At 38.7% G+C, this 27,610-nt stretch overlaps 1 non-coding gene across 1 annotated transcript; it reads right to left on the reverse strand.

The window, feature by feature from the left end:
- Window positions 1-4,105: 4,105 nt before the first annotated feature.
- Window positions 4,106-4,209, reverse strand: LOC112787159 (small nucleolar RNA R71). The gene has a single exon (XR_003194588.1). It is a non-coding gene; the product is annotated as a small nucleolar RNA R71 (small nucleolar RNA).
- Window positions 4,210-27,610: the final 23,401 nt, after the last annotated feature.

The raw sequence follows: 27,610 nt of genomic DNA on the forward strand, positions 1-27,610 counted from the left end.
AACTAGCCAAGATGCCCTGGCATCAACCATTCTTAGCTACAACAGGGGCCATAATTGATGTATAAAAGGGAGAGTTAGTCTTGAGACTGCATGAAGAGAAGATGGTATTTAATGTTTTCAAAGCAATGAGTTACCCAAAGGAGTCTGACGTTAGGATTTCTGCCGGTAAAGAATGTCATAAAAACAGTCGCGTTGTAGATATAGTCTCTAAACTGACAAAAATCCCTTCGTACAAACGTTTTGGGTGTCACAAGTAACAAACCCCTTAGAAATTTTTAACCGAGTATTCAAACATCGGGTCGTCTTCTCAAGGAACTGCGAGGAAGTATGTTCTTATTATTGGTTATAAAGGTTATAATCGGGGTTTAGAAGGTGAGAAGCAAGTAATTTAAATGACGAGTGAATTAAATGGCAATTAAAAATAAATAATAACTGTAAAACAACTTTTGGCAAGATAAGGGAAATTAGAAGTCCAACTTAGCTATCCCTCTCAACAATAATGAAAGTTGTATCTTAATTCCACTTGGTCAACCTATACCAGGGCAAGGAAAGTCAAGGGACTAATTGAATTGACCTTTGAATCCTATTTATTTCCTAAGAAAAGGTTGGGATTACTTAGGTTCAGCTCAATTAGCAAGATAACGATTATCAATTATGTTGAGTTTAATAACTGTTGAGTTACTAAATTCTTAACCAGAACCAAAAGGGGAAAAAGTAAAATTGCTGGAATAATAAAAATATCCTTAGATGGGAAGCAATGGTAACTTAAATCAAAGGGAACAATCATAAACTGAAAATACCTCAAATATCATTAATTCAAATAACTGTCTGTAACATGGAAGAATTCTTAGATCAAATTATAATAATCAATTCAAATGTTGGAATAAATAGATAAAAGTAAAACTAAAATAAAAGAACATTAAACCTGGGATCCAGAGTTACTCTTAAAACAAGAAGAAATCCTAAATCCTAAAAGAGAGAGAGAGAAGATCTCCCTCTCAACTAAATCTAAATCATTGAAAGGTAAAATATGCGAGCTCCCTTTGAATGGATGCATTCCCACACTTTATAACCTCTGGTCTATGCTGTCTGTACTTGGATTTGGGCCAAAAAGGGCTTCAGAATTCGCTGGGGGCACATTCTGTAAATTCTGATACGTGGCCCCTGATGCCAAGGCATCTTAGGCTAGTTTCACTAGCATTTTTCTGTTAGTTTTAGTTGTTTTATGCATTTTCTTGAGCTTAAAGTAACCAAGAATGGTTAAATGAATAACAAAGCAATGAACCATCCAAACAGTATGATTTTGATGCAAATTCCATGAGTTTTTAGTTATATTACTTGAATGCTATGAATGGAAGATTTCTCATGAAATTTTGCAAGACTTTGATGCAATTGTTCGGATGATTTCAGGGAAGAAGAGGCTAGGCAAGGAAGCAACAAAATCAATAAAGGAAGCTTGAATATCACATGTGGAGTTTAAGTTCCAGTTTAAGCTTAAACTGGAACTTAAACTACCAAACCATATAATGCTGGAAATGGCGTTTAAGTTCCAGTTTAAGCCTAAACTGGAGCTTAAACGCCAGAATCATGAAGGCTAAGAAATGCTGGAACTGGCGTTTAACCTCCAGTTTAACCTTAAACTGGAAGTTAAACGCCAGAAGTAAGAAAGGCACCAGGAGCATTTCCACGTTTAAGCTCCAGTTTAAGGTTAAACTGGAGCTTAAACGTGTTCGACTATTTCTCTCCTCCAGGGTTGCTTTCTCATTTCCACGTTTAAGCTTCAGTTTAACCTTAAACTGAAGCTTAAACGTGTTCGACCCAATTGCTCCTCCAGGGTTGCTTTCTTCATTTCCACGTTTAAGCTTCAGTTTAACCTTAAACTGAAGCTTAAACGTGTTCGACATTTCACACTCCTGGGTTGCTTTCTTCCATTTCCACGTTTAAGTTTCAGTTTAACCTTAAACTAAAACTTAAACTTCAACTTAAACGCCACTTTTTGAAAGGATTTCTGGGCCAAATATATTGAAGTTTAAGTTAGCGTTTGAGCACAAACATTAACTTAAACGTATTATGATATGAAACCCAATTGAATATCATGGTTTATGGGATTGGGCCTGAAGAATTGATGAGTCTGGAGCTTCAATTTGTTGAGTCTTGTGTCATTACTTGTTTATCACTAAGTTTGCTCAATGAATGTTACAGAATTGGATCACAGCCTCATCAGGATTATGGACCATAAACCCAAAGCAAAAGGAAATCAGGGAAAGGCCTCAAAGCCCAAGAAACACAACAGAAGCTCAATTTAGAAAGTGTATAAATAGGATAGAATTTAAGTTGGTTGGGGACTTTTTGGGACACGGGGAACTTTGGATCATTTTCTTTTAGTTTTGTAATTGAATTCAGAGCTATGACTCACTAAACCCCTTTCATTGGGTTAGGGAGCTCTATTGTAATTCAATGAATCAATAATAGTTTTATCTTCTTCTTCAATCTTTTCTCTTGAATTTTGTTAGAAAGCTTCTCGATCTAATTCCATTGGGTAGTTGTCTTGGGAAAGAAACTACCCATAATTGGAATCCTTCGGAACCTTGGGAAAGGAATGGAGGATTCATGCTAGAGAAGCTTTCCCACAGTGAATTGGATTGGGGTTTGGATGGATATTGTGACATGTAATCCTACCAAATTGTGGTTCATGAAACTGTGTGGTATAATCAGTGATCGAGCATCATCTCTTCTTATGAACATTTAAACCAAGGGATTGGGAATTTGTTTGTTTTTAGAGAGAATTGGTGAGCCAAGGGATTGGGATCCAATCATATAAGATTGCCAAGCAAAATTCAATGAATGCATTGGTTGAGGAAGGGATAAAAGTTGTTTTGATTCGGAGATCTCAATATCTCCTAACACCCAATGAACTCCCCATTTCTGATTTACCACTTTCTCTTTACATTCTGCAATTAAATTCATGCAATCACCCCCATCCCTTTTAATTTTAGCAATTTAGCTTCTCGCTCTTTAATTCATGCAATTTTACATTCCGTAATTCTCATCTAAATCTTGATTCCGCTCAACTAGAACATACTTCTAATCCGAATTGCTCACTCAACCAATCCTTGTGGGATTCGACCTCACTCTATTGTGAGTTTTTACTTGACGATAACCGGTGCACTTGCCGGAAGGAATTTTGCCGATCGTGCAATTTCCTAAATCGTAGCATATCAAGTTTATGCACATCAAGTTTATGGCGCCGTTGCCGGGGATTGGTTTTCGATTGACAATTCTCAAATTGGAAGTTAACTAGATTGAGCATTTTTTTTTGTTTTGATAATTTAGTTCAAGTTACTTGTTGAATTTTAACTTCTGCACTCTGTTACTTGTTTTCTTTCTTTATGCCTTTAAATTCAAGCAACTAACTCACTGACTCACTAACTATTTGAATTAATTCCTCAACTGCTCTAACCATACTCTTCCATTAACCAAGAGTATTTCACTTGTCTGGTGCCTATGCTGTGTTCTTGTATGACAGGTAGGAGAGGAGAGACATTAACTCCTCCATATACCGAATCAGAGAGGACCCTTCATAGACTTAGAAGGGAAGCAAGAGGGAAGAGAGTACTGAGAGAAGAGGAATCTGAAGGAGAATCTGAGGACAATTTTGAGGAAGCTTTAGATCTCAACATGGATAGAGAAGTTCACAACCATGAGAGGGCTGATGGAAACAATGCCATTCCTGAGAGGAGGGTTCTTGGTTCATACATAAACCCAACCTCTGGGAATTGTGGTAGCAGCATTCAGAAACCACCCATTCAGGCCAACAATTTTGAACTCAAACCACAGCTAATATCACTTGTGGAGGATCATTGTTCATTTGGTGGGAGTGCTAATGAAGATCCAAACCAACATCTCACAAAATTCCTGAGAATTTGCGACACTGTGAAGTCCAATGGAGTCCAGGAAGATACCTATAAACTGCTCTTGTTCCCATTTTCACTTAGGGACAAGGCAGCTAAGTGGCTGGAATCATTCCCAAGGGGGAGCCTAACAACCTGGGATGAGGTGGAAAGCAAGTTTCTGGCACGTTTCTACCCCCCCACAAAAGGTCAATAGGCTTCGATCTGAGGTTCAGACTTTTAGACAACAAGATGGTGAAACTCTCTACGAGGCATGGGAGAGATTCAAGGATTTGACAAGGAAATGCCCACCAGACATGTTCCATGACTGGGTGCAATTGCATATTTTCTATGATGGACTTTCTTATGAATCAAGGAAGGCTGTAGACCATTCATCAGGAGGTTCATTGAACAGGAAAAAGACTGTGGAAGAAGCCATTGAAGTGATTGAGACAGTGGCTGAGAATGAGTACTACTATGCTTCAGAGAGACACAACACTAAGGGAGTCATGGAGCTGAACCATGTTGATACAATTTTAGCCCAAAACAAGGTGTTTGCCAAGCAACTAGCAGAGCTCACCAGGAAATTAGAAACAAAGCAAGTGGCTGCAATACACACACAAGATCAAGAGGAAGTAAGCACTGAAGGAGGTGATTGGGAAGAGGCCAATTATATAGGAAATCAACAAAGGCAACCATATGATCCACATTGCAACACTTACAACCCAGGCTGGAAAAACCATCCAAACTTTGGGTGGGAAAACCAGCAAAACCAACATAACAAGTCCACATACCAAAACTCCAACCAAAGATCATACCAAGCCACACAAAACACTTACTCCCAACCATCATATCATGGCCAAAATAATCAACCTACCCAACCTAATCCGAACCAACAATTTCAAGATCAATTAAACAGGATAGAAGGAGTGCTGACAAACATGGGTCAGGACATAAGTGAGTTGAAAAGCTTTAGGGATGATGTGAGATCTACCTTAAGGAACCATGGTGAAAAACTCAAGAGGATGGAGTCTCAAGTAGGAGAGCTATCTCAACAGGCCCCCAAGTCAACTGCAGTGTTCCCTAGTGACACAGAAAAGAATCCTAAAGGGGAACAAAAGGGAGTGAGATGGGAAGAATGCAAGGCCATCACCATATTGAAGGAAGTCTCAGAAGAAGAAGGAATCAGACCCTCAGAACAGGAGCCAGAAATCTTGAAGGAAGGTGTGGAAGAAGCTAAGCAGGAAAGTGAAACTGAGCAAGCCAAGGAACTGCAAAAAGGCATGCTGGAAACATACTAACCAAAAGCACCATTTCCTCAGAGGTTAGGAGGAGGTGAAAAAGGGAAAACCTATTCAAGGTTTTTAGAGACATTTAAGTCTCTCCATATCAATATTCCCTTTCTTGAGATTCTCCAGCAGATGCCTACATATATCAAGTATTTAAAGGAATTGCTGAGCAAGAAAAGAGTTTTGAAGGGAGGACAAACTGTAATAATGAACAAAGAATGCAGTGCCCTCATCAAGAAGGACATAGTCTCTAAGAAAACAGACCCAGGAAGTTTTCATATCCCCTGCATCATAGGGGAAACAAAAATTGACAGAGGATTCTGTGATCTAGGAGCTAGCATAAATGTGATGCCTCTGACTCTTATGAAGAGGCTACAACTGAATGAGGTGAGATACACTGATGTAATCATACAACTGGCTGACAAAACTCAGAAGCAAGCTGAAGGGGTAGTTGAAAATGTGCTGGTGAAAGTGGGAAATTATTTCTTCCCCACAGACTTTGTCATTTTGGACATGGAGGAAAGCTACCTACACCGTATCATTCTGGGAAGGCCATTTCTAGCCACTGCTAGAGCGCTCATAGATGTAGAACAAGGAGAGCTAATCTTGAGAATACATGATGAACAGCTCATTTTCAATGTTTTCAAACCTGCATCTGAGCCTGAACCAGAACCTGAAAAGCCTAAGGATGATAGTAGCCATCTGTGTTTGGAGGAAAGCAATCCAGCAGCTGAAACTCTGAAACAGTCCTTGGAAGGCAAACAAGAATTACAAGAGTTAAAGCCACAAGAATCAATAGAAACAGATCAGAAGGATCCTCCTGGCATAAGGGTCAATGAAGAAATCCTCAAGAGAAAGGGAAGAATTGTAAAGAAATTGCCAAGAGGGTGGAGAAACAAGAAAATTCCCACTGAAGGTTTCTCTCCGGGAGATAAAGTGATATCAAGTCATTATCTGCCAATCCCACCTGGCCTAAAAACCATTCCTTCCCAGCTCCCTTAAGTGTTCACAATCAGGAAAGTTCTTTCTATGGAACATTTGGAAATCATGAAGGAATCAAATGGGGACGTTTTCATAGTGAAAGGAGAGGACATCAAGCACTACAATCCACCCTAACAAGGGGCAACCGTCAAGCTAATGACGTTAAAGAAGCGCTTGTTGGGAGGCAACCCAACCTGAGGTAATACTCCCTTGCTGTTTCTTTTATTTGTTTCAATAAAAAGGTGAAGTAGTTTCTGTGCATTGCAAAGAATTAAGTTTGGTGTTTCACACCAAACAATGAATTCGTGGATCAATAATTCAAAGGGGAATGTGTGACTCTAAGTTTAGTGTTCCACCATAAAGATAAACTGAACACAACAACCTTTGAATTATATGAAAGGAACAACCATTCTAAGCAATCACAGAAATGCTTAAAATCCTTAGCAGCAACTTCATTCCAAGGAGAACTCAAGGATTTAAAGAACAGAGAAGTAAGTAGGAGACTAAGTTTGGTGTTCACACACCAACTTAAGACTCAGACACTTACCCATACATAGTTGAGCTAACCACTCAAGTGCTTGAGAAGCAAGCAACTTCATCACTCTTTGCAGGAAAGGAAACAAGGATCTTAAAGCATGAAGCAACAACTAGGAGAAGAAGGAGAAATCAAATTGTTTCCTGGCAACAAAGAGAAAACAAGGAATTTCACAAGGTGGTGTTGTTCCTTGACAATTCTTTAAAAAGGGCAAACAAAAGCATGCTTGTTCTGGTTTAAACTGTAATTGTTGAATCTTTCTGGAATGTGAAGTTTCTAGTATGTTTGTCTGTTTATTGCTTTGAATAAAGTGAATGCCTAGATGTTTGGATATAACTTCACCTTCTTAAACAAATGCTTGCCATGCTTGTTCTGTTTCCAAAAATAAAAGAAAAGTTTGAACAAAAGTAACTTGGCTCAATTAGTGACAAATCAAGTAGAATTAAGTGGTGGTATGCATGCTTGATTGTTTAGTCAGATCACTGGAAATAGAGTGTAGAATTATCATTTTTGTGTAGAAATTGAAAACTGTCTATGGATCTTGATGAATAAATGTCTTTGGCCATGAAAAAGAAAGAAAAAGAAGAAGAAAAAGCCACTGAAAAAGGGCAACCAAAAAGCAAAAAAATTGAGAAAATAAGCTAGGCACCAATGGTTTGAACTTCTGAGACAAATGCCTGTGGTGTTTATGTATTAAGGATATGCTTGGATGAATAGGTTCTGAGGAGTGTTTCAACACTTGGTAACTTGGGTTAACTAACCCGGGATTATCAACCAAAAGTCCATTATCAAGAGCAACCTAAATACAAAATATTTAGTCACACAAAGAGGTGCTGGGCACCAATGTCTCAAGAAGAAATGTGAACTAAAATGCCTGGAGTGGATATGTGTAGTGCACTGATAAGAAAAAGAAAATGCCAAAGGCTTGTGCAACACATGACACTAAGCAAACAAGGAGCAAAGGAGCTCTAAGAAAAGAAAAGAAAAACAAAGAAGAGAAAAGTGCCAAGGACATAAGAATAACAAGAGGCCATAGCAGTGTTTGATGGATGCAATGAAAAAGTGATAATCTCACCTGATAAGAATGAAAAAGTGATGCTGCAACTTTCTGCATAAAACCCTTTTGATGAACTTCAAATGCTTGCTAATATAGCCAATGTAATTGCTTTCTGTTTCATACTTTCTCCTCAAATAACTCAGGACTTGCTTAGGGACAAGCAAGTATTAAGTTTGGTGTTGTGATGCCAAGGCATCTTAGGCTAGTTTCACTAGCATTTTTCTGTTAGTTTTAGTTGTTTTATGCATTTTCTTGAGCTTAAAGTAACCAAGAATGGTTAAATGAATAACAAAGCAATGAACCATCCAAACAGTATGATTTTGATGCAAATTCCATGAGTTTTTAGTTATATTACTTGAATGCTATGAATGGAAGATTTCTCATGAAATTTTGCAAGACTTTGATGCAATTGTTTGGATGATTTCAGGGAAGAAGAGGCTAGGCAAGGAAGCAACAAAATCAATAAAGGAAGCTTGAATATCACATGTGGAGTTTAAGTTCCAGTTTAAGCTTAAACTGGAACTTAAACTACCAAACCATATAATGCTGGAAATGGCGTTTAAGTTCCAGTTTAAGCCTAAACTGGAGCTTAAACGCCAGAATCATGAAGGCTAAGAAATGCTGGAACTGGCGTTTAACCTTCAGTTTAACCTTAAACTGGAAGTTAAACGCCAGAAGTAAGAAAGGCACCAGGAGCATTTCCACGTTTAAGCTCCAGTTTAAGGTTAAACTGGAGCTTAAACGTGTTCGACTATTTCTCTCCTCCAGGGTTGCTTTCTCATTTCCACGTTTAAGCTTCAGTTTAACCTTAAACTGAAGCTTAAACGTGTTCGACCCAATTGCTCCTCCAGGGTTGCTTTCTTCATTTCCACGTTTAAGGTTAAACTGAAGCTTAAACGTGTTCGACATTTCACACTCCTGGGTTGCTTTCTTCCATTTCCACGTTTAAGTTTCAGTTTAACCTTAAACTAAAACTTAAACTTCAACTTAAACGCCACTTTTTGAAAGGATTTCTAGGCCAAATATATTGAAGTTTAAGTTAGCATTTGAGCACAAACATTAACTTAAACGTATTATGATATGAAACCCAATTGAATATCATGGTTTATGGGATTGGGCCTGAAGAATTGATGAGTCTGGAGCTTCAATTTGTTGAGTCTTGTGTCATTACTTGTTTATCACTAAGTTTGCTCAATGAATGTCACAGAATTGGATCACAGCCTCATCAGGATTATGGACCATAAACCCAAAGCAAAAGGAAATCAGGGAAAGGCCTCAAAGCCCAAGAAACACAACAGAAGCTCAATTTAGAAAGTGTATAAATAGGATAGAATTTAAGTTAATTGGGGACTTTTTGGGACACGGGGAACTTTGGATCATTTTTTTTTAGTTTTGTAATTGAATTCAGAGCTATGACTCACTAAACCCCTTTCATTGGGTTAGGGAGCTCTATTGTAATTCAATGAATCAATAATAGTTTTATCTTCTTCTTCAATCTTTTCTCTTGAATTTTGTTAGAAAGCTTCTCGATCTAATTCCATTGGGTAGTTGTCTTGGGAAAGAAACTACCCATAATTGGAATCCTTCGGAACCTTGGGAAAGGAATGGAGGATTCATGCTAGAAAAGCTTTCCCACAGTGAATTGGATTGGGGTTTGGATGGATATTGTGACATGTAATCCTACCAAATTGTGGTTCATGAAACTGTGTGGTATAATCAGTGATCGAGCATCATCTCTTCTTATGAACATTTAAACCAAGGGATTGGGAATTTGTTTGTTTTTAGAGAGAATTGGTGAGCCAAGGGATTGGGATCCAATCATATAAGATTGCCAAGCAAAATTCAATGAATGCATTGGTTGAGGAAGGGATAAAAGTTGTTTTGATTCGGAGATCTCAATATCTCCTAACACCCAATGAACTCCCCATTTCTGATTTACCACTTTCTCTTTACATTCTGCAATTAAATTCATGCAATCACCCCCATCCCTTTTAATTTCAGCAATTTAGCTTCTCGCTCTTTAATTCATGCAATTTTACATTCCGTAATTCTCATCTAAATCTTGATTCCGCTCAACTAGAACATACTTCTAATCCGAATTGCTCACTCAACCAATCCTTGTGGGATTCGACCTCACTCTATTGTGAGTTTTTACTTGACGATAACCGGTGCACTTGCCGGAAGGAATTTTGCCGATCGTGCAATTTCCTAAATCGTAGCATATCAAGTTTATGCACATCAGCCCCTGTCACGCGTCCGCATGGGTCACGCGGTCGCATCATTTGGAGCCTTTCCTTGCCACGCGGTCGCGTCAGTCATGCGACCGCGTCATATGCGTTCTGCTTAAGGCGCGCGGTCGCGTCAGTCATGTGGCCGCGTCGCTGCTGATTCGTGCTTGGCACGCGATCGCGTCATCCATGCGATCGCGTCGATATCAGTTTCCTTAAAGCTCCGTTTTGCTTCCTCCTTCCATTTTAGTATGTTTCCTTTTTCATCCTTTAAGTCATTCTGGCTTAGAAAATCTGAAACTACTCAACACACTAATCACGGCATCGAATGGAAATAAAGGTAATTAAATTAATTGATTTTAAAGCTTAGAAAACATGTTTTTCACAATATGACATAATAAGGAAGGGAAAGTAAAACCATGCAATTAATGTGAATAAGTAGGTGAATAGTTGAATAAATCACTCTAATTAAGCACAAAAGAACTCATGAAATATGGGGGCTCGCGACTGATAGGGTTCGCGGGCTGGGGGGTTATATTTTCGAATCCACGCGGCCGCGTGGTTGGGGTGAAAATGGGGGGGACGCGATTGCGTGGGGTGCGCGATCGCATGAGAGGGGGGAAGAAGGGTGACGCGATCGCGTGGGTCGCGCGATCGCGTCGCTGGAATTTGTGCTGAACGCACGACTCCAGCGCCGTTTTAGCGCAACTCTCTGTCTCCTTTTGGGGTGATGTGCAATCCATGCGACGCGATCGCATCGCTCACGCGGTCGCGTGGGATTGGTAATTGTGCAAGTGACGCGGTCGCATGGGGCATGCGATCGCGTGGGCCAATTTGTGCGAAACGCACAGGGGCCGCACGATTCCAGCCTAACTTTCTGTTCATTGGATCCTTACGCCGATATATATATCACGCGGCCGCGTGGGTCACGCGGTCGCATGGGTGGTGTTTTCCGCGATATGACGCGATCGCATGAGGTATGCGGTCGCGTTGTGCAACCTCTTTTTTTTTTTTTAAACTGAAAAATGCAGGATGCAGTGATTAACATGAATGCTATGCATGATTCCAGGTTAATGTTAAAATAAAATAAAAAAAGGTAAATTGAAAACAATAAACAAGAAATAGATTAAGAAAGAAACGACCATACCATGGTGGGTTGTCTCCCACCTAGCACTTTTAGTTAAAGTCCTTAAGTTGGACATTGGAAGAGTATCCTGTTATGGTGGCTTATGTTTAAATTCGTCCAAAAATTTCCACCAGTGCTTGGAATGTCAATAGCCTCCGGGGTCCCAAACTAGGCATCTAAAGCTTCTGAGCAGCTTCAAACAGATATTCAGCCTCCCGGGATGACGAATGTCAGAATATAATCCATGATCCCAAGCTGTATTTTTAGATCCGCCTCCGTTTTGAATTGTAAGTTTCCATTCGGGCGGGTTAAAAAGTAGAATCTCACCGTGGTGACCAAACGTTCTCCGTGATCCATGCAATTGAGCATGATACCAATCCGTGTACTTCGAGGTGAAGCGTGGAACCTTATTGAACCTGGTGCACCAGCTCTGAGTACGAGCCAATTCCCTCTTACTCTTAAAGCCGCAGAGAGCTCTAAGTTGGCCATCTGTTTCAAGCAAACCATATTCAAGTGAATAAGTAAAATTATAAGTTAAGGATTGTACCCACTTGAAGCTTGTATTAGGTGGTAATGGCCTTGGGATAGGTGTTTTTGGTGGTTCTGCAAGTTCCATTTCCTTGTGCTCTTCTATGAATTCTTCCACTTCCTTGCAAAGATCTTCAATTGTATCTGTATCCTGGTCAAAGTCTTCTATGTCTTCCTCATCACTCGAGTCATAGATTGGAGGTTGAGAGAAATCTACCTCCGCATCATCTTCATATTCACTTGGGAAAAATCTTTCGATCTCAGAGAATTCACTTGCGGACGCAAGTTCATCACTAGGAGAACTAGACTTGTGACTATCATCATCAAGGAAATTTGCTTCTTGGATTATTCCGTCTGATTCTTCGTAAACGACTTGCCTTGGAGATTGTACGGTATTCCTCCTTAGCATCAACTGTAGCATCTTGGACGGAGTTTTCCTCAATTCTGGATTCTCAAGGAAGTTCAGCATCTCCTAGATCATCAACCAACTCTTCTTCTTGAACAATGACAGCTTCTTCCACTTGTTCTAGTACGAATTCATTCTCTGTCTTGTCCACTGGAGTCTCTAGTATTTCTTTCATGCTACGCTCTTCATCGGGCTGTCCACATGGAGCTGTGGTCGATCCTTGTATATTTGAGCGTCTAGTGACCCATTGAATTAGTGTTTGCTCCAGTTGTTGAATGGTTGTTTTAAATTTAATTACTGTTTCTTTTAGGCGATCCTTTACTTCGCGGTTTGCCAGACTTGGACATGATACAAAGGAAAGTGGTGATGATTGGGAACAATTGGATTGGTATTGGGGTAAGGAAGGATCATATGATGGCGAATGGTGAAGAGAAGCTTGTGAGTGTGGTGGTTCGAGGTTATGTTAAAAGGATGGTTCATATGCACGGGGTGGGGCTTGTTGGTAGTTACAAGGTTGTCCACCATGTCTTTCAGCTGGGTATGCACGGTAGAATGGTCTTTGTCCAGGATAACTCGGAGGGTGTTGCTGCCAAAAGGGTTGATTAGATCCTCTTGGTTCCATCCATCCTTGATTGGTCTGACCTTGATGCACATTCCTGCTGTAACTTCTATTTCCTTTAACAATATTAGAACCAAACTCAAAGCGAGAGGGGTGAGAGTTCATAGTAGCAAATAAAGATAAAAAGGAAAAACAAAAATAAATAAACAAGCAAAAGAAAAATATTTACAATAACCAATAATAAGGCACACGTTAGCAGTTCCCCGGCAACGGCGCCATTTTGACGTTAGGATTTCTGCTGGTAAAGAATGTCATAAAAATAGTCGCGTTGTAGATATAGTCTCTAAACCGACAAAAATCCCTTCGAACAAACGTTTTGGGTGTCACAAGTAACAAACCCCTTAGAAATTGTTAACCGAGTATTCAAACCTCGGGTCGTCTTCTCAAGGAGCTGCGAGGAAGTATGTTCTTATTATTGGTTATAAAGGTTATAATCGGGGTTTAGAAGGTGAGAAGCAAGTAATTTAACTGACGAGTGAATTAAATGGCGATTAAAAATAAATAATAACTGTAAAACAACTTTTGGCAAGATAAGGGAAATTAGAAGTCCAACTTAGCTATCCCTCTCAACAATAATGAAAGTTGTATCTTAATTCCACTTGGTCAACCTGTACCAGGGCAAGGAAAGTCAAGGGACTAATTGAATTGACCTTTGAATCCTATTTATTTCCTAAGAAAAGGTTAGGATTACTTAGGTTCAGCTCAATTAGCAAGATAACGATTATCAATTATGTTGAGTTTAATAACTGTTGAGTTACTAAATTCTTAACCAGAACCAAAAGGGGAAAAAGTAAAATTGCTGGAATAATAAAAATATCCTTAGATGGGAATTAATGGTAACTTAAATCAAAGGGAGCAATCATAAACTGAAAATACCTCAAATATCATTAATTCAAATAACTGTCTGTAACATGGAAGAATTCTTAGATCAAATTATAATAATCAATTCAAATGTTGGAATAAATAGATAAAAGTAAAACTAAAATAAAAGAACATTAAACCTGGGATCCAGAGTTACTCTTAAAACAAGAAGAAATCCTAAATCCTAAAAGAGAGAGAGAGAAGATCTCCCTCTCAACTAAATCTAAATCATTGAAAGGTAAAATATGCGAGCTCCCTTTGAATGGATGCATTCCCACACTTTATAACCTCTGGTCTATGCTGTCTGTACTTGGATTTGGGCCAAAAAGGGCTTCAGAATTCGCTGGGGGCGCATTCTGTAAATTCTGATATGTGGGCCTGTCACGCGTCCGCGTGGGTCACGCAGTCGCGTCATTTGGAGCCTTTCCCTGCCACGCGGTCGCGTCAGTCATGCGACCGCGTCATATGTGTTCTGCTTAAGGCATGCGGTCGCGTCAGTCATGCGGCCGCGTCGCTTCTGATTCATGCTTGGCACGCGATCGCGTCATCCATGCGATCGCGTCGATACCAGTTTCCTTAAAGCTCCGTTTTGCTTCCTCCTTCCATTTTAGTATGTTTCCTTTTTCATCCTTTAAGTCATTCTGCCTTAGAAAATCTGAAACTACTCAACACACTAATCATGGTATCGAATGGAAATAAAGGTAATTAAATTAATTGATTTTAAAGCTTAGGAAACATGTTTTTCACAATATGACATAATAAGGAAGGGAAAGTAAAACCATGCAATTAATGTGAATAAGTAGGTGAAGAGTTGAATAAATCACTCTAATTAAGCACAAAAGAACTCATGAAATATGGGTTTATCAGAGTCCATTGGTGAATGCATGATGGTGGACACAATGGAGAAGCTAGTTCAAGGAGTTCTAGAAGAAGAACAATGTGGGGAATCAATGGAGCAAGATCAACAAGCATCATGTGGTGAAATACCACAGGAAATCATAGAAGGTTCAATCATGTTAGACAAGGCAAGCAATAAGGAAGTGGAAGCACCAAAATTGGAGTTGAAGACCTTGCCTTCAAGCTTGAAGTATGCCTACTTGGGTGACAACAACACATATCCAGTTATCATCAACTCAAGCTTGAGTAAAGAGCAAGAAGAGGAGCTTATCAATGTGTTGAGACAACACAAGGATGCCATAGGATGGACACTTTCAGATCTAAAGGGGATTAGTCCTTCAATGTGCATGCATAAAATCCTTCTTGAGGAAGGTGCTATGCCTTCAAGACAACCACAAAGAAGACTAAATCCAACAATGAATGAAGTGGTGCAAAATGAAGTGCTGAAGTTGTGGCAAGTAGAGGTGATATACCCAATCTCAGATAACCCTTGGGTGAGCCCAGTGCAAGTAGTTCCTAAGAAGGGAGGAGTCACTATTGTGCCAAATGAAAGAAATGAATTAATACCAACAAGAACAGTGACTGGATGGCGCATGTGCATAGATTATAGGAAGCTCAATGAAGCCACAAGAAAGGATCATTTTCCCCTACCTTTCATGGATCAAATGTTGGAAAGGCTAGCTGGACATGAATATTACTATTTCTTAGATGGATACTCAGGCTATAATCAGATTGTAGTAGACTCCAAAGACCAAGAGAAGACTTCCTTTACTTGTCCTTATGGTGTCTTTACATATAGGAGAATACCCTTTGGATTGTACAATGCACCTACCACATTTCAAAGGTGCATGCTCTCTATATTCTCTGACATGATTGAAAGGTTTATTAAGGTTTTCATGGATGATTTCTCTGTGTTTGGTGATTCATTTTCTAAGTGCTTACACCATCTTACCGTGGTGCTAAAGAGATGCCAAGAGACCAACCTAGTCTTAAACTGGGAAAAGTATCATTTTATGGTCACCGAAGGGTGGTCTTTGGTCACAAAATCTCTAAGAAAGGCATAGAGGTGGACAAGGCTAAGGTGGAAGTGATTGAGAAATTACCCCCACCTTGTAATGTCAAAGCAATTAGAAGTTTCTTAGGATATGCTGGGTTTTATAGAAGGTTCATTAGAGACTTTTCAAAGATTGCCAAACCTTTAAGTAACTTACTTGTCTCTAATGTACCTTTTGTTTTTTATAGAGAATGTATGCTAGCCTTTAAGGAGTTAAAAAGTAGGCTTTCTTTTGCACCTATTATAGCACCACCTAGCTGGAATTTATCTTTTGAGTTGATGTGTGATGCATCAGATTTTGCTATTGGTGCTGTTTTAGGACAAAGGAGAGATAAACTAGTGCATGTCATCTATTATGCTAGCAAGGTTCTTAATGAGAATCAAATGAACTACACCACCACAGAGAAAGAACTTCTTGTCACTGTTTTTGCATTTGATAAGTTTAGATCATATCTTATTGGTTCTAAAGTCATTGTGTTTACTGATTATGCAGCTCTTAAGTACATGTTAACCAAGCAAGAATCTAAGCCTAGACTGATAAGATGGGTCTTGCTACTTCAAGAATTCAATATTGAGATTAAGGATAGAAGTGGGAAGAGAACAAAGTGGCTGATCACTTATCAAGAATCCTAAATGAGGAAGATAGAGCACACAACCTTGCAATGAATGAGAGCTTTTCGGGTGAACAGTTGATGATGATCCAAGAAGCTCCCTAGTTTGCGGATATAGCCAATTTCAAGGCTATTGGGTAGCTACCATCTAACATCAACAAGCACATGAGAAGAAAGCTCATCAATGATGCCAAGCACTACATTTCTGATGATCCTTACTTATTCAAGAAAAGTGCTGACGGTATTCTAAAAAGATGCACCTCCCATGAGGAAGGATAAGAGGTCCTTTGGCATTGCCATGGATCTAGTTATGGAGGACATTTTAGTGGAGAAAGGACTGCCGCCAAGGTGTTGCAATATGGATTCTTTTGGCCTACAATATTCAAGGATGCTAAAGAGTTTGTGATAAGGTGTAATGAGTGTCAAAGAGCTCAGAACCTACCCAAAAAGAATGAAATACCACAGAGATTCATTATGGAGTTGGAGTTGTTTGATATTTGGGGAATTGATTTCATGGGACCATTCCCACCTTCATACTCAAACAATTACATACTAGTGGCTGTAGATTATGTGTCAAAGTGGGTAGAGGCCATAGCTACATCAACAAATGACAACAAAGTGGTGATCAACTTATTGAGGAGGAATATATTCAGCCGGTTTGGAGTTCCTAGAGCTCTTATAAGTGATGGGAGAACTCACTTTTGCAACAAGCAACTTGAGACACTCCTCCTAAAATATGGTGTCAAGCACAAGGTAGCAACTCCATGCCATCCACAAACCAATGATCAAGCTGAAATTTCAAATAGAGAGCTCAAGAGAATCCTTGAGAAGACTGTTGGAAACTCAAGAAAAGATTGGTCCAAGAAGCTAGATGATGCATTATGGGCCTATAGAATAGCTTTCGAGACACCTATTGGTATGTCTCCATACTAATTGGTGTTTGGAAAAGCTTGTTATCTACCAGTGGAGCTTGAACATAGAGCATTTTGGGCTCTAAAGATGTTAAACTTTGATAATCAAACTGCTGGAAAAAGAAGATTACTACAATTCAATGAGCTAGAAGAATTCAGATCTCAAACTTATAAAAATGCCAAAATTTACAAGGAGAATACAAAGAAATGGCATGATCAAAAGCTAGCAAGAAGAGAGTTTGTAGAAGGCCAAAAGGTGTTATTATACAACTCAAGGCTCAGGTTCTTCCCAAGGAAGCTAAAGTCAAGATGGTCTAGACCCTTCACAATCCTCAAAGCCTCTTCCGATGGTCATGTAGATCTTATGGAGGAGAAGACACAAAGAACCTTCACTGTCAATGGCCACAGGCTTAAGCACTATTTGGGAGACTAATTGGATGAACAAAGAGTGAACTACACCCTCAGCTGAAGAGGGAGAATCGTCATGCTAATGATATTAAAGAAGTGCTAGTTGGGAGGCACCCCAACACTCATATCCTTTCGATTTCATGCCTTCTAGTACATGTTTAGCCACTTGGATTGTTTGATTTTCAATTTCAGTTGTTAATTAGTTGATAGTCCTTTGATTTGTTTTTGCTCATAGTTTTCTAGTTAACTAGGATTGTAAAGTTTCATGTTACACTATTTGAGGTTGGTTTATTGGGTTGAAAAACTAGCTAAAGAGCTAAGTTTGATGTGGCCACTAACCCACTTAATTTGAGCTTACATCAAACTAATTGGATTAACCTTGGGAGTAAGCCAAAAATTAAGTTTGGTGTGGCCACCATCATAATAACTTCTTACATATAGCCCAATTCATTCATGTTCGAAGGCAATTGGTGGGTGCATAAATGAGTACTTTATTGTGTACGTATGAATTGGAAGTGGAAGAATATGAATTAAAATTATTCCATTCATAATGCACACAATAAAGTCTAATTATGAAACCAATTACCACATGCCGTGAATCTAAGTTTGGTGTCCAAAGGACACCTACTAAATGCCATTTAGCTAGAAGAATATGAAGCAATTTCATTCTGATTACTGATGGGGGTTTCAATTTGGGTTTTCAGAAAAAAGAGGGGCCCACATGACATTGATAGCTCATTGACGAAGGCCAATGGTACGGGTTTGAATTTTCACACTAAAAGTAGAATTTGTCCATTGTAAGTATAGTCCAAACCCAACAATTGACCATCAATCTAATGTTTAAATTCAAATCAAATAACTGAGATCAAGAGTACTTCAACCTCGGGTCGTTCTCCCTTGGACACAATCGAAATGTTTCTCCTTCGGTTGTTAAGAGGACAAAAGGGGTTTTGAATTAAAGAATGAAGGATTAAAGAAACTAAGTAATAAAAGAACTAAGAGATGCTCAAAATTATAATTAATGCAAATAAAGAGGAGGTAAGATCAAAACTAGTGAAAATGCATAAAAGAAGCCTTGATTTGGGAATTGAGGGTCCAAGGAATTCTATCATTGCCATAACCACAACTATGATAAGTATGATGAGTCAATCTCACCTAGTTAACCCCAACCATCGAGGAGTAAGTCAAGCAAGCATAATTGACCTCAATCCATAAGTCCTAACCAACTTACCAAACTAGTTGATAAAAGGCTAGCGTCAATAGAAACAAGAGTCAACTAACTACCCTAGAGTTACCACTAAATGTCGGATATTACGCTCTAGTATCCTAGGAACTCAAATCTCAAGTCAAGGTGTGAAAATCTACTCAAAATCTAAAGTTGGCATTTTCACAAACACCTTGCGTGCATAAAAATAAAACATGGAAATTGCAAGGAAAAATAGAGATCTATAACCAACTATCAACAAAACCAAATATGAACAAGTAATCAAGTATAAAGAAAGCATGAAACATTAAATTCATTGATCAAAATTTCAAAAAAACATAAAATTGCAAGTATGAACAAAGTAACTTGAACCATAAGAAAATAAAGACAAAAGTAATGTAATTAAAGACAAGATCAAGAGTACTTACAATTGAAGAAGCAAAATCCAAAAGAAAAGCTTGCTATAAAATGCTACAATGGAGATGGAAATTAAACCCTAGGAGAGCTTTCTACTCTACAGTACTCCTACTCCTAATACTATGAAAAACTTAACAAAAACCTACTTAAAAGTGAGCTCCCGTCATAAGTGTTGAATTCCCCTTTATATAGCACTGCCATTCAGCATTTCAGCTTTCCAAAAATGAGCCAAAGGCCTCTAAATTCGTGCAGCATGTGTTTCATTAATGCAATCACGTGCAGGGACCTGTGCGGATGCACAGACGTGTGCCGTGTGCATACGCACACTCGGCTGAAAGTTGACCTGTGCGTACACACAGGTACTTATACGCACGCACACATAGAAATATTCGCTTGTGCGCACGCACGTAGGGCTATGCGAACGCACACTTCACCGTGTGTGTTTTTCCTTATTTTCTTCATGTTTTTTCCCTTGTACATGCTTTCTTCCATTTTTAGCCATCCATTCTTGTCTCTAAGGCCTGAAATCACTCATAAACCATATCACGACATCAAATGACTTAAAAGTGGAATTAAAAATCACTAATCTAAGCATTAAAATGCATGATTTCACATTTAGAATCAAATTAGGGACCAAACACAAAAGTATGCTATTTTGGTGATTAAGTGTGAGTTCATGTGCTAGAATCCATTCAAATCAAGCCAAAATACATCGAAAAATATGGACTCATCACTCATCAAGTCAGGGAGTGATGGCGATGGTTATTGGCGGTCTAGAATCTCTCTTAATAGAAATAGAACTTCGTTGTAAGTATAGTTCCAAACCAACTAATAACTCTCGATCAAATTTCAATGGAATTGGTTGTCACAAGTTCAACCCCAATAAAAATAATCGAAGTATTCAAACCTCAGGTCGTCTGACAAGAAATGGGCAAACATATGCATCAACATTGGTTAGAATTCCAGGGTTGCAAGTCATGAGCAAGAAATTAAACTAAGAATCCTAAGAAGCAAGTAATCCTAAAATGCAAGGAACTAATTCAAGTGACTAAAGCAAGATGTGAGCAATTCCAAACTAATAAGATAACATCAAATATAGTTCTACTCTAAAACTAAACAAATAACTATAACTAAGACAAAGTGATGAACGAACTTTTGTGTGGTCTAGAATTCCACTAATGACTTCTCGTTGTAAAGTATAGTTTCTAAACCAACAATAGTCCTTTCATACAAAAATTGTGTTTGTCACTAGTACAAACCACTAAATTTGTAAACCGAAGTATTTAAACCTCAGGTCATTCTCCCTAGGAATTACAATAAAGTGTCTTGTTATTGGTTATGAGGTATGTTTTGGGATTTTTGATAAGAGACATGAAAGATAAATGACAAGGAAGTAAACTAATAGCTACAAATGTCTTGGCAAGGATCAACCCCATTAAGTCATCCTCTAACTAATAAAAGAAAGTCAAATGAGCTATGTCAATCCAAGTCCATAAGTCCTAGTTCTACACCTAATCAATTGGTGAGATCTAGCGTTAATGGCTCCCAATTGTCAATCACTTGGACATTAGTAACTCAAGAGTTCCTAAGTTACCTTCCCAAGCCAAGAGCACAAAATTCTACTCTAAAATCCAACTAAGAATTTTATCAAACACTTAGAAGGAATAAAAGCAAAGCATAGTAAAAAGTGCAAGGAAATTAAATCTACAGTATTCAATTGCAAGAAATTAAACAACAACAAATCAAATGAACAATAAAGGAACATGAAAACATAAATTGCATTGAAATGAAAATAGAAGAAACAAAAGTGCATGAGCATAAAAGTAGAGAATCATAAGAATGAAATACAAAATTAGAGAGAAGAAGAGTAGAGGAACAAGGAATTGTAAAGGGAAAGTAAATCAAAGCATGAATTAAACCTAGATCTAAGAAATTCTAATCCTAATTCTAGAGAGAAGAGGGAGCTTCTCTCTCTAGAAACTAAGCTACATGATGCTAATGCTACAAACAATTGCTCCCCCTTTGCCCAAGCTTGAATTCTGCATGAAATAGCATTAGAAATGAGTTGGGTTGGGCCTAAAGTGTTTCAGAAATCGATGGGGGCGATTTCACTTTAGTGGGCCACGGACAACATCGGTGCGCACGTGTACATGGCGCGTGAGCGCCCCTGAGGGCGAAGTAACATATGAAAAATTTTATATCATTTCGAAGCCCCGGATGTTATCTTTCCAACGCAACTAGAACCACCTCATTTGGACCTCTGTAGCTCAAGTTATGGTCAATTGAGTGCAAAGAGGTCGGACTTGACAGCTTTACGGTTCCTTCATTTCTTCCTGAGTTCTCCCACTTTGTATGCTTTTCTCCTCACTTCTTCCATCCAATACTTGCCCTATGAACCTGAAATCACTCAACAAATACATCAAGGCATCGAATGGAATTAAAGTGAATTAAATTTAGCTATTTTAAGGGCTAAAAAACATGTTTTCACATGTAAGCACAAATCAAGGGAGAATTGCAAAACCATGCTATTTCATTGAATAAATGTGGGAAAAGGTGATAAAATCCCCCAAATTAAGCACAAGATAGACCACAAAATTGGGGTTTATCACAAAGCAATTAGGATTTTTAGATTTTCAAATAAGAATAATAAAAGCAACTCTTGGCTAAGCATGGGAATTGGGGTCACCATCCTTGTCTAATAACCGTATCTTGACAATTATAAGGAATCAAACTCATTAAGTTTACTTCTATACTTGAAGTATATTAAATGGTTTGGTCAACATCAACCCATAAGGTCCAACCTAGCCACTAATTGACTTAATAGTAGGCTAGTGTCAATGGTTATCAAATTGACCACTAAGGGTTCCCAAATCATCAAATCCATTAGACCCAATGACTCAAGTTTACCCAATTCCCTTAGCCTAGGCCAAGAGTAAAGAGAACTACTCCATAATCAAAGGAAACATTTCATCAAACACATGATAAGCATTACTAAAAGACATATTCAAATTGCAATTAAATTGAAATTAACAAGTACCCACTAACAATTATCAATGTAAATTCACTCAAATAACACAATTAATCATGAAAATCATCAATGTAACATTAACAATTCAAGATCCATAGGATTCACAAAATGGGTAGAAAATGACAAGTAACAAGAAAACATAAATCTAACACAAGATCTAAACAAAATTATACTAAGGAATTCAAATTAAGCAATTAAAACTAGTAATTAACAAGATCCAATTCAGAATTCAATAAGGAAAGATCAAATCAAACTAGATCTAGAGAAGAACAAGGGTTTCTTTCTCTAGAAGAACAAAAACAAAAAACTAGCTAAAAATTATGTCTCAGTGTGAAGGAATGATCCTCCCCTTTCCCCTAGCATCCTTGGGTCCTTTCCATGCAGAACCAGCTTGAATTTGGGCCTCTTGAGCCTCAGAAATCGCCAGGCACGATTTCCTTTAATGAGTTCACGTGCAGCTTGTCGCGCGTACGCGCCATGCACGCGTGCGCGCTTATTGATTTTGCGATCGACGCGTGCATGCCATGTGCGCACGTGCGTCGGTGTTAATTTCTATAATCCGCGCGGATGCGCCGATCTTTGCACACCGCTTCCAGCTGTCCGCACCCACTTGTGCATGCTTTCTTTCTCTTTTCTAGGCCATTCTTGCCCTATAAATTCTGAAATCACTCAACAAACACGTTACAGCATCGAATGGTAATAAAAGAGGATCGAAATGTAGCAATTCTAGGGCAAAAGAAGCATGTTTTCCATCATAAAGTAATATTAGGAAGAAAACACAAAATCATGCAATTCTTGTGAATAAGTGTGAGAAATATTGACAAAACCCCTCAAATTCTACACAATATAAACCACAAAATTGGGGATTATCAGGGAGTCAAAGTGTACTTACACTTTGGAACTCAAAATTCAGAAGAAGCTGAAGAGATAGGGGTTGGCACCTCACCACACGCTAGGCGCCACTCCCAAGTGGGAAACTGGTGCATGAAATTGTGAGTAAGGGTCGATCCCACGGAGATTGTTGGCTTGAAGCAATCTATGGTTACCTTGTAAATCTTAGTCAGGAGATTAATTATGATTATTAGTTTGAATTGCGAAAAATAAAAGAGCATGAAATAAATACTTGTTATGCAGTAATGGAGAATATGTTGGAGTTTTGGAGATGCTTTGTCTTCTGAATCTCTGCTTTCCCCCTGTCTTCTTTTTCACGCACGCAAGGTTCCTCCTATGGAAAGCTGTGTGTTGGTGGATCACCGTTGTCAATGGCTACCATCCGTCCTCTCAGTGAAAATGGTCCAGGTGCGCTGTCACCGCACGGCTAATCATCTGTCGGTTCTCATTCATGCTGGAATAGGATCCATTGATCCTTTTGCGTCTGTCACTACGCCCAACCCTTGTGAGTTTGAAGCTCGTCACAGTCATTCAATTCCTGAATCCTACTCGGAATACCACAGACAAGGTTTAGACTTTCCGGATTCTCAAGAATGCTGCCAATGGATTCTAGCTTATACCACGAAGATTCTGATTAAGGAATCCAAGAGATACTCATTCAATCGAAGGTAGAATAGAAGTGGTTGTCTGGCACGCGTTCATAGATTGAGAATGGTGATGAGTGTCATGGATCATCACATTCATCATATTGAAGTGCGAAGGAACATCTTAGATAGAAACAAGCGTGTTTGAATAGAAAACAGAAATAATTGCAATAATTCATCGAGACACAGCAGAGCTCTTCACCCCCAAAAATGGAGTTTAGAGACTCATGCCGTCAAAGAGTACAAAGTTCAGATCTAAAAACATCATGAGGTGCAAAATAAATCTCTAAAAGTTGTTTAAATATTAAACTAGTAACCTAGGTTTACAGAAAATGAGTAAACTAAGATAGATAGTGCAGAAATCCACTTCTGGGGCCCACTTGGTGTGTGCTGGGGTTGAGACTTGAGCTTTACACGTGCTTAGGCTGTTTCTAGAGTCAAACGCCAGTTTGTAACGTGTTTCTGGCGTTTAACTCCAACTTGTAACCTGTTTCTGGCGTTTAACGCCAGAATGCAACATGAAACTGGCGTTGAACGCCCGTTTACGTCATTTATCCTTGAGCAAAGTATGAACTATTATATATTGCTGGAAAGCCCTGGATGTCTAATTTCCAACGGAATTGAGAGCGCGCCATTTGAACTCTTGTAGCTCTAGAAAATCTGATTCGAGTGCAAGTAGGTCAGAATCCAACAACATCTACAGTCCTTTTTCAACCTGAATCAGATTTTTGCTCAGCTCCCTCAATTTCAGCCAAAAAATACCTGAAATCACAGAAAAACACACAAACTCATAGTAAAGTCTAGAAATATGAATTTTGCCTAGAAACTAATAAAAATATACTAAAAACTAACTAAAACATGCTAAAAACTACCTGAAATTACCCCCAAAAAGCGTATAAAATATCCGCTCATCACAACACCAAACTTAAACTGTTGCTTGTCCCCAAGAAACTAGACAAATAAAATAGGATAAATCGAAAAGCAATAATATCTCAGAGTTTTAAGTAAAGCTCAGATTTTAATTAGATGAGTGGGACTAGTAGCTTTTTGCTTCTGAACAGTTTTGGCATCTCACTTTTTGCTTCTGAACACCTTCACGCCACAAGCACGTGGTTAGGGATAGCTTAGTTTAGCCGCTTAGGCTAGGATTTTATTCCTTTTAGACCCTCCTATCCATTAATGCTCAAAGCCTTGGATCCTTTTTACCCTTGCCTTTTGGTTTTAAGGGCTACTGGCTTTTTCTAGTGCTCCTTCTTCTTCTTTCTCTTTCTTTTTTTTTTGCTGCTTTTTCTTGCTTCAAGAATCAATTTCATGATTTTTCAGATCATCAATAACGTTTCTCTTGTTCATCATTCTTTCAGGAGCCAACAATTTTAACATTCATAAAATTCAATATAAAAAACATGCACTATTCAGGCATTCATTCAGAAGACAAAAAGTATTGCCACCACATATAGATAATTAGAATTTTCCTTATTAAGAACTCGAAAAAATATTGCCTCCTTATTCTAAAAATCTGCTATTTTATTCATGTTTGATGATGATGAGAAAAATAAATTATAGCTTAATTGGAGATAAAATCAAAATAGAGATACTAATTACTACTACTCATATATAACTTCTAAGGTGAATTTCTAATAAGAACAATTATCACAGAGTTAAGGCTAAGATTAGAACTTAACAACCTTGAATTTGGGAGGTGGATGCCTCTTTAGTCTGTGGAGTGCTTGGCCCTTCAAGAGATAGCTTCTGGCGCTTCAGTTCCTTCAGTTCACGCCCTTGCTCTTCTTGTTCTCTAAGCAGTTTATAGAGCACGCTGTTTTGATTTCGCTGTTCTTCCTTCAATTGATCCACAGCTTCTTGCAAGTTGGTGATAGATGCTTCTAGGTGCTCCCAGTATTCAATTTGAGGGATTTCCGGGAGGATCTCCTGTGCTCTCCTCTTGATGGGTTCGTCCTGCACTTGTTGTCCTTCCATAGACTTTTTGGTGATTGGTGGCTCAACTAGGATGTACTCATCTACTCCCATTTTTATCCCAGCATCTTTACATAACAGAGAGACCAAGCTTGGATAAGCCAATCTGGCATCTTTGGAGTTCTTGTTTGCAATCTTGTAAAGCTCACAAGCAATCAGCTGATGAACTTCCACTTCTTTTTCCAGCATAATGCAATGAATCATCATGGCTCTTCTGATGGTGACCTCAGAGTGGTTGCTAGTGGGCAATATAGAGCGCCCAATGAAGTCCAGCATGCCTCTGGCGACTGGTTTGAGATCTCCTCTTTTGATTTGGTTTGGGGCACCCTTTGTGTTGGTTGTCCATTTAGCTCCAGGGAGACATATGTCCTCTAGGATCTTGTCCAAGTTCAGGTTTGATCTCATCATTCTCCTATTAAAGGAGTCTGGGTCATCTTGCAGTTGAGGCAGCTTGAAGATCTCCCTTATTTTATCAGGGTGCGTGTGAACAATCTTCCCTCTAACCAGAGTTCTACAGTTATAGAATGCGGTTCCCGCTATTCTCTGCCTGTCCGTCTGCCACAGATTTGCGTAGAATTCCTGAACCATGTTTCTTCTCACCTTTGTTTCAGGATTAGCTAGGACTTTCCAGCTCCTGTTTTGAATTTGCTCTTGGATCTCCGGATATTCGTCTTCTTTCAGATCGAATTTAACTTCCGGGATCACTGAACTTAGACCCATTATTTTGTAGTAATGGTCTGAATGTTCTTTGGTTAAGAACTTCCCTTGATTCCAAAGTGGTTTTGGAATATTCTCTTTCTTGCCTCTTGAGTTGGTTTGTTTTCCCTTAGGAGTCATGATCTTGGTGGGTATTGGCTTAGTGATCACGGATAAACACACCAAACATAGAGGTTTGCTTGTCCTCAAGAAAAAGAAAAGAAAGGAGAGGGATATGAGGAGAGCTAAGTCCGAATTGTGGAGGTGGGGAGGGAGGCCGAACTAGGATTTAAAGGGAAGGGGGTTGGTTTTTCAAAAATTTTGAAGAAGATATGATAAAAGATATGATTTGTAAAAGATAACTATGATAGGAAAAGGATGCACTTTAAAATTTAAAAGATATGAATAATATGGAAGATATTTGAAAAAGATAGCTTTGTTTTGAAAAAGATGTTGTGAAGATTTGAAAAAGATATTGATGAGTTGAAAAGATTGTAGAAGGAAAAGAGATAGATTTGTTTTGAAAAGGGTTTGAAAATAATTTGAAGAGGATAAAAAAAGGGGTTTATGAATTAAGATACATTTGATATCTTTTGAAAAAGGATTTGAAAAATTAGGATTTGTAACATGTTTGTGCAAGAAATCATGCATTGAAACATAAAAAATGGAAAAAAATTTGAATTGAAAATGAAATTGCCTACTCCCCACAATCCTGGCATTAAACACCCAACTGCTGCATGTTTTGGGTGTTTAACGCACAACTGGTGCTTGGTCTGGGCGTTTAACGCCCAGCTGTTGCTTCTAGCTGGCGTTAAACGCCAGAAACTCCTTTGTCACTGGGCGTTTTTCTGAATGCCCAGGATGCTGTAAATCTGGCGTTAAACGCCCAGAAGCTGCTTCTTTCTAGCGTTTAACGCCCAAATGGCTATCTCTACCGGCGTTAAACGCCCAGTAGATGCTCCTTTTGGGTGTTTAACGCCCAATTGTGCCTCTTACTGGCGCTTTCTTGCCAGTGAGCTCTTTTTTCCTGTTTTGTGCTCTGAATCCTTCTGTAGCCCTGTGAACTTATGCAATTGATTCTTTACCTTGTTAATATTGAACTTATATGCTTTAAAAATAAATAAAATAAAGAATAGAATAAAATAAAATAACAGAAAGAGTTTTGCTAATGGCTGGGTTGCCTCCCAGCAAGCGCTTCTTTATTGTCTTTAGCTGGACCTTGCTGAGCTTTTTAATCTAGCCTCAGCCTTGAGCATTCTTGCTCAACATTACCTTCAAGATAATGTTTGATTTTCTGTCCATTAACAATGAACTTCTTATTAGAATCAATGTCTTGAAGCTCCACATAGCCATAT

The sequence above is a fragment of the Arachis hypogaea genome, chromosome 20, assembly GCF_003086295.3.
Source record: "Arachis hypogaea cultivar Tifrunner chromosome 20, arahy.Tifrunner.gnm2.J5K5, whole genome shotgun sequence".
Lineage (NCBI taxonomy): Eukaryota > Viridiplantae > Streptophyta > Magnoliopsida > Fabales > Fabaceae > Arachis > Arachis hypogaea.